General features: G+C 44.8%; 1 pseudogene across 1 annotated transcript in view; it reads left to right on the top strand.

The window, feature by feature from the left end:
- Positions 1–207: 207 nt before the first annotated feature.
- The window catches only part of LOC308299995, a 158,543-nt pseudogene continuing 149,750 nt past the window's right edge, over positions 208–9,000 (top strand). The window contains exon 1 of the transcript in view: positions 208–517. The product of the transcript in view is annotated as an uncharacterized misc_RNA (transcript). The remainder of the gene's footprint in view (positions 518–9,000) is intronic.

Below are 9,000 nucleotides of genomic sequence, written 5' to 3'. Positions count from 1 at the left end.
AGCGACAGTAACCCTTTAGGTGACAGGTCCCCTTTAAGTATAACATGTGAGTACTTTTTCCACCACTGTCCATAGGACACACATAGGAAGCGTGTGAACGAGATGATAATATAGAGTGCCAACATGGAAACATCAGTGGCGGCGAGCTCTCTCCTCCTCCTGGCCGCGATTTACCTCCAGTGCGCCGGCCGCCTCGCCCTGGGGGCCATGGACTCCTGCTACGACGACGCGTCGGGCGCGGCCAGCCGCTGCATGCCCAAGTTCGAGAACGCCGCGTTCAACCGCACCGCGGAGGCCTCCAACGTGTGCGGCGCGCCGCCCGAGGACTACTGCATGCAGACGGGCTCCGAGCGGCTCTGCCGCCACTGCGACGCGGCGGCGGCGGAGCCGGGCCTCAGCCACAACGCCAGCCTCCTCACGGACTTCCACTCCGACGACGAGCCCACGTGGTGGCAGAGCCAGTCCATGTTCTACGGCGTCCAGCACCCCGCCTCCGTCAACCTCACGCTGCACCTGGGTAAGAGACCACCGGCGCCAGGCAGGCACGTGCACACACAGGGGCGTCACAAGGGGGGTGGGGGAAGTGGGACTGTGTTACTAGGGCCCAAGGTGGAGGGGCCCAGATTATTTTATACTTTAGCAAATAGCAGATCTACAAGCACGCAGCGCAAGCTTGTAGTTCTGCTATTTTTCAAGAGTCGTGAAAATGTGTGCACATCTTTGAATATGTGTACTTTTTAAGTGAACATTTGTAACTCAAATCTAGCTTCTGGGTGGTCCCTGGAACTAAATATTTTGAGATGGGGGTCTGTGGCCGAATACATATCATTTTGGGGGTCCTTCACGTGAAAAGGTTTGAGCACCACTGACATAGAAACATAGGTTTTTCAAAAACCTTAGAAGGATTTGAAATATTAAAAGACTTGCACAAATTTTCACGATATTTCAAAAATAGCACATCTACAAGCTCATCGAGTGCCGTGCTGTGAGCTTGTATCTGCTATTTTTCAAGAGTTAAAGCACAAAATAATGCTTTCCCAGTCTAAATGGTTTAAAGTCCCTCCCCCTATGAACAACATTCATGGGGGGCCCGCAGTGAATCCTTGTACCCAGGGCCCAGAATTTGGTACGGCGCCCCTGTGCACACATAGACATCAAAGGGGGCTTGAGCCCCTGCCCTTTTATCCGTCTGTAAAAAGTGCCCTCTCTCCAGACCATATGGTGAAAGAAATGCAAATGACCCCTTCCCATGCCATGCCTGAAGGCAGCATTCAAGAGAATTGCCTTGTCCAAACTCTCCTGAACTTGAATGCATCATCTTATGTTGAAGGAATTGCCCTCTCTGTGTAGAAATCCATGCCTTTACGCCACATATCCATTATTGATTGGTTTTTGCTTAGTTCAGTGTGGTATCAAGCTCCGAAAATAGCCGTCCTCCCCTGCCTCTCTAACATTCTCTGCACGTCCCTGAACAGCACCCCACCCCGTGGACCTCACCCTCCATCCAGAGTATTAGATAGTTCTGACAATGCAAGGTCAGAAACAGCGCCGGTCACGTGGTTCATGTAACTGGAAATGTCACTTTCCCCCTCGTAGACTCCAATGCATTCTGTAAACTTCCGGTCCGCGCTTTGTCACTATTCGCCAATAGATGTGTAGGTAGGCTATGTAGAATACCTGGCTCCATGAAGTGAACGGAGTTGGCGTGACTCTCCAACAGAGGGCTCTGCCTCCATAGTTAAAGGCTCATTCATACTCCAGTTTTAGGTGAGTATAGCAACTCACCGCGGTGTAGTTTTCTAAAGTCACTAAACTACAACATTATGTCACTCACCACGGTGAGTAGCAACTCACCTCTCGCCCTGACACATCTCTCTGTTTTTAATGACAGACAAAAGGTGAGTATAGTGACTCACCTCACCTCAGAGTATGAATTAGGCTTAAGACCACACAAAGCCCACAGACCAACCTCCACACCTGGTGAAATTCTAGATTCGTCTCTGTTTTACTCACCATGGCTATGATAATGTTCTTATTTTGATCACAAGACGTAATGTATGAATGTCTGTCTCCAGGTTTTCTTTAGAATAGACCCTATTCACGTCCCGCCCACTCAGCAACTTCCTGGTGCTGACGTCACGCTTTGAAGGGGAAACCCTACTAAAAGCCCATAGAGTTAACGCAGAAATCGCAAATTTAATGCAATTTCCGAATAGTAAAGTATAAAATACGGCTAGCATGGTCAAGAACAAAAGATAGTAAAAGGCACAAAGCATTATAATTTACTTTACTGTTCGAAATAATGATTTGTTGGCTTTAAGTCCAGCGATTTCTGTGTTAGTTTACCCTTCAAAGCTGACGTCAGCACCAGGAAGTTGCTGAGAAATGTGCTGAGTGGGCGGGCCGTGAATAGGGTCTATATGTATGACATTGGTTTACTACGACACTATGGCACCTGTACTATAGTGGTTCTCGATCGTTTTATTTGCAAGGACCCCCTTAACTTTGTACACTCCCAGTGTTACAGAAATGTTATGGTCATCAGGGCTAGCTCTTTATGTGTTTCTGGTAATATTTTTGTCCTCATTTTTGTACGGTATGTCTGTAGACTGTGGCGAAAAAATTGAATTTTGACAAAAAATTCCACCACCAGCCAGCATTGCGATGACCCCTGAGCATGCTGCCTTGCAAAGTATTGCTGTAAATACATCGATTATGACTTTGTGAGTGATTATTCTGTTGATTTTTTTTCCCCCTTCCAATAAAGCAAATAATCACGCATCCCCTCACGCATTTGAGGAACATTCTAGGGGGGCATGACTTTCCCAATTACTACAACATTTGGAAAAAGAAATAGCCTACCTATAATGACAGGGCCAACATATAGGTTGCTGACCTTCAAAGCAGCCAAAGGTATGGCTCCTCCTTACCTCCAAGACCTGATCAACGCCTACACCCACACCCGTTCACTTAGATCAGCCAACACAGGGATGCTGACAGAACCCTCGCTAAAAACTCCAGGGCAAAAATCCACCCGTCCGAGACAGTTTGCCCTCCTGGCCCCCAAGTTGTGGAATAAAATCCCTGTCGCACTTAGAACAACGGACTCACTCGCTAGCTTTCGCCGTGGACTGAAGACCCACCTCTTCAGACTCCACCTAAACCCTTAGCACTACAGAAAATCAATGACCATACATGAAGATAGTTAGCATTTGTTTCTTAGTTTTCTTAGAACTTTGATTATATTGTGTTTTTTTTTCTAGATAGATATCCATTTGCACTAGTTGTATTGTTGTTGATGTACTGACATTACATATTATCTTGCGATGTTTAGTATCTGCTTATTGTAAGTCACTTTGGATTAAAAGCATCTGCTAAATGCCTAAACTGCAAACTGTAAACTATAGGGATGCCAGAGGAAAAGTGGTTAACTCAAGTGATTATTTATCGTGTTTTTCTCACATCATCTTACCATTGTCAGTATTTCAAATTCCCTATTTTCTTTTTTCTGAGTCAGACAACAACAACTTAACAGGGAGGGTTCAATAGAAAACAGCTGTTTTTTGGGAGCACGCCTTTGTACGTATTTCTAAATAATGACTCCAAGTCTGTTCAGAAAGAACCCTGGGTCCACATGTGGCTTAGAGCCACATTGCTGTAATTGCAAACACATAGCTGAAGGCATGTCTGTCTGTGGATTCTGTGGGATAAAAATGTGAGTCAAGAGAAATGTTGTCTGCAAAGACCGACTTAATGAAAAAATGGCCGTATTTACTAAGCCACGAGATTACTGAATATGGGGGGGATGCCATCAACGTATTATTGTTTGTTATTTCCGGCCGGCCAAAGCCCCGGGGACAGAGATCATGTTTTCAACCGCGTGCGTGCGGTAATACATGTGTGTGCGAGTGTGTGTGCGTGGCGTTTTACCAACCCACTATACTTTATCCTATAATTCTTGAACTGTACGGAAGGTCATACAATCAAAAAGTAAAAAAAAGGACCCTACAGTATTTCTTATTAAAAATCACTATTAATATTCCACTGGCAGCTTCCTCAAGACAAAAAATAGCCGATCTACAAGCTGACGCCTCGCAGCGCGAGGCGTTGTGAGCTTGTAGATGGGCTATTTTTGGCGAGGTTGGTGTAGAGGGGAAAAAGAGAAGACTAAGCACAGAGTGAAAGGTCAAGTTTATTAAGTATTGATGCGGTTCAAGTGGTATCAGAAAACACAAATTTACATGAATCCAAGATACACAGGTGAGCTTGCTGTCAAACAATGACAAACTGCTTCATCTATCTCTCGACTAAGGGGTCCTTGGCCTGAAAACGTTGAAGACCCCTGCACTAGGTCATCCATCCATCCATCCATCCATCCATCCATCCATCCATCCATCCATATCTCATTATTCCGTCTTGGAAAAAAGGTCAACTGATACAGTCTACTGTACTGTACTGTGTCAATCATGTTGAGCTCCATTCTAACTGTAGATGTTACAGATGATTAGGTGCCAACCCCCTTTTTGTCCTGCCCAAGCACAAGCAATTTCTTTATGAAGACCACCCGTCTATCTCCAGTGACTGTGTGTGTGTGTGTGTGTGTGTGTGTGTGTGTGTGTGTGTGTGTGTGTGTGTGTGAGTGTGAGTGTGTGTGTGTGTGTGTGTGTGTGCAGTGATGTAAAGCAACTGAGTGCATTAACTGCATTTACTACAAGTACTGTATTTAAAACATGTTGAGGTATTTTCCCTAACTCCACTACATCTCAGAAGCAATGGTACTTTTTTTACTCCAGTATTTGACAGCGTTGGTTACTATAGTTATACTTTGCAGATTTCAATTATTATCACAAAACATACATCAACCACTTAGGGATGGGACTATATGAACATGTCACGTCACAATTATTGTGACCAAAGAAACTGCGATTTTACGATATCATCGCGATAATCAAAATATCCCCAAAATCCATTATGCTGGGGCGGAACATTTGCCAAAAATAGCAGATCTACAAGCTACGCGTCACAACGCGATCGACAATTTTTCGGCAAAGAGATTTGGTAGAGTGAATAAAAAGACTAGTAGGCCAATAGGCTACATTACTTCCAGGTCCGTTTGACCAATTATAGAGGGTTTAAATTGTACCGGATATGCAGCTCAGCTAATAAAAGGTGAATTGTTCCCGGGCCAGTGCATGACAGAGGATAATTGCACAATACAATTATTGTGAGTGTTTTTTCATCACGATAAACAGTTATAATGATTAACGTCCCATCCCTACAACCACTTCAGTCCTACTGTATATTGTAAATTTTTTAATACATTTTGTTAGCCTGATTTTAGCAAAACACTTTTTGGACACTGATTCTACACATTTTGGCCTCAACTCACGCAAAGCGGTACACGGTATGTCTACAGTCATCTCATCAACATCCATCTGTCCCATTTAACGCCACCATCAGGCCGATGTTTGCAAAACACATTTTTGAACAATGCTCCTACACATTTTGGCCTAAAATCACACACATTGGATGGCAAATCACAACCTCCGCCCCTGATTTCTCACATACCCCTCTTCTAGCGCCACCAACAGGGCGATTTTTGCAAAATACATTTTTGGACACTGCTCCTACAGATTTTGGGCTAAAATGACACAAAGCGGGTCACATCTTACAATAAATGCGAGAAGTCTCTGTGAGTCTGTCTGTCTGTAATCCGCGTATCTCGAGAACCGTTCGTCCCACCGGCTTCAGATTTGGCACGCGCGTTCCCCGCTGCGGTGCGGAGTGCAGTGTCGGGCCTCGGCCCGACCCGATGCACGGTTTTCCCGAACCGGCGCGAAATGTTAGGAATCTCCGTACGCGGAGATGATTGTTGACATCAGGCTGTTTCTGAGGAAACCGGCACAAGCGCTGACTTATTGTGACATCACATCATAAAAGGCTCTGACATCACGTACGCCACATGAGTCAACAAAAAATGCCTTGGTTACGTATTGAATGTCATCAGTATGACGTGTTCTGATGTTCATATATGGGCATAAATGGACACAGGCAATTATGGTCAAAACGGCTCTTATGACAACAGGTATAATGGGGTTTGCATTAAAGGGTGGGGCATTCACAGAGATCTCCATATATGGGCATAAAATGGATGCCCGTATGCGGAGCTGATGTCTGACATCAGAGTTTTCCGGAACCGGTACTGTGTCTGCAGATATCTCCATGTATGTGCATAAGTGGACAAAGGCAAACAGATGGTCAAAACGGGTCCCATGACAACAGGTATAATGGGGTTTGCATTAAAGGGTGGGGCATTCATTCCCTATTTCAAATTCGGCAAGCGCGTTCCCCGCTGCAGCAGGTAGTACAGTGCCCGGCCTCGACCCGACCTGATACGCAATTTTCTGGAACCGGCACGAAAGGTTCGGATTCTGATGTCTGACATGAGGGTTTTCCAGAACCGACACTGTCTCTGCATAGATGTATATATGGGCATAAATGGACACAGGCAAACAGATGGTCAAAGATCTCCATATATATATATATATATATGGGCATAAAATGGACGCAGACAGACAGATACAGATATCTCCATATATGGGCATAAATGGACACAGGCAAACAGATGGTCAAAACGGGTCCTATGACAACAGGTATAATGGGGTTTGCATTAAAGGGGAAACCGGCACTGTGTCTGCAACACAGTCGGAGGCACAGACAGATACAGAGATCTCCATAATGGGCATGAAGGGACACAGACAAACAGGTACAGATATCTCCATATGAGCATAAATGGACACAGGCAAACAGATGGTCAATACGGGTCCTACAGAGATCTCCATATATGGGCATAAAATGGACGCAGACAGACATATAACTCCATATATGGGCATAAATGGACACAGGCAAACCGATGGTCAAACGGGTCCTACAGAGATCTCCATATATGGGCATAAAATGGACGTAGACAGACATATATCTCCATATATGGGCATAAATGGACACACGCAAACAGATGGTCAAAACAGATCCTATGACAACAGGTATAATGGGGTTTGCATTAAAGGGCGGGACATTCATTCCCTGTTTACATTGTCCCCCAGCTGGCCAGGTCGCCGACTAGACGCTCGCCCGCCCGAAGGGCTTGTCATCAACATGGATCTGTACCATTTCCCATATTCCCTCCTGATTGGCTATATTGCCTTCTAAAGTTTGTTTATGCGACGTGATGGTCGCTTATCTCCCGTTTAGGGAGTCTTACTGGTTAATACATTTTAAACGTGTGCATGCGCGCGTATGCAGCGTGTACCGGTATGTGTCAGGTTAGCACGGATCTGACTCAGGGTTAGGAATTCGACCTGACAGTTCAGTGCACCACTACTTCCTGCCTTTGTAGTAGGGGTAACAAAACACCAACCCCCACCATGGAGGTGGAGGGGGGAAAAAATAATGTTTGCTTCAAAAGAAGCAATAACGAGTGAGAAAATGATGACAGGAGTTGAAAATGTCAGGGGTCTTCAACGTTTTCAGGCCAAGGACCCCTTAGTTGAGAGAGAGATGAAGCAGGGACCCCCACTACCTTCTCATAAATTCCATTCATCGTTTGACAGCACAATCATCAGTGTTTGGATTCATGTCAAATAGCCGATCTACAAGCTCCCAACGCCTCACAGTGCGAGGCGTTGTGAGCTTGTAGATCTGCTATTTTTGGCTTAAGTTCTCAGAATATGGACGGGTTCAAGTGGTTAATATAAATAAGGAGAAAAAAGATTTGGAGGACCCCTTGTAGTAACTCTGAGGACCCCCTAGGGGTATCTGACCCCCTGTTGAAGACCCCTGCTTTAAATCACACCATCTCAGTGCAGGACATCGATTTCTTACTAGAAAGGAGAAACCGCACGGCTGCTGTTGCTTTTGTGGTGTAAAGTAACTAAGTACATGTACTCAAGTACCGTACTTCAGTACAGTTTTGAGGTATATATTTTTTACTGGAGTATTTCTAATTTTCAGTACTTTTACTTCTAGGCCTACTCTACTACATCTAAGGGGCAAAAATACGCTGTAGAGCATAGCAGTGGGCGTGGTTTGCTGGTGCCACTAAAAAAAATCTACATTTTTCCCATGGACTTTTACAAAAATATTTATATTAATTGGGCAATTTTTTGCCTAGAAGCTACGATCTATAAGCACACATTGCCTTGTGTGCTTATAGATCTGCTATTTTTCACTATACTTTTGTGCAACACTCTTGAATGATGAAGCATTTGTTGTCAAAGTCCATGGGGAAAATGAACAGGAGATTCTTTTTAATGGCGGAATGGCAACAATGTGAGTACTTTTTCCACCACTGATTGACACCACAGTGAGCGCTGGGGGCGTGTTCTCTCCGCACCCACACCCTAGGTGGGGTTGGCGAAAGGGCCTTTCTGTATGGAGTTTGCATGTTCTCCCCGTGTCTCCTAGGGTTGATACCCTCACAAAAACATGCAGTAATCCTGGTCTCTATAATGCCTCCCCCTGGCCAGCCGGGGCGCCTGATGGAGGGGAAAGGAACTGGTTGGAATAACGTGTTCCTTCCACTTGCTACAGCCATACCGGGGAAATCCCCCCTGTCAGGTGAAAAGAAACAACTTGGACTACCCATGCATTGAAGGAAGCATGAGTTCAGTCCGTTGTCTCCCCTGGCACGGGAGAGCAGAGCCCAGGATTACATAGCTTGGGCAATTGGCACTGGGTGAAAAAATGGGTTACAAAATCGTGGGATAAAACTATATATATATATATATATATATATATATATATATATATATATATATATATATATATATGAATAAAGACTTTCCCTACATCATTACAAGGGTTTTTTTCCCTCTCCATGGTGCTATGCATGCATAGTAGGACATCCATTCACTGGCACAGCGGTAATGATGTCTTTCTCTCTGCTCATCCAAAGGCAGCACTCTTCCTGCTATTCACCAGCTCTCTCGCTAATGGTATTTT

The sequence above is a fragment of the Nannobrachium achirus genome (assembly GCF_963921795.1).
Source record: "Nannobrachium achirus genome assembly, chromosome: 15".
NCBI lineage: Eukaryota > Metazoa > Chordata > Actinopteri > Myctophiformes > Myctophidae > Nannobrachium > Nannobrachium achirus.
This window is presented reverse-complemented; position numbering and strand designations above follow the sequence as displayed.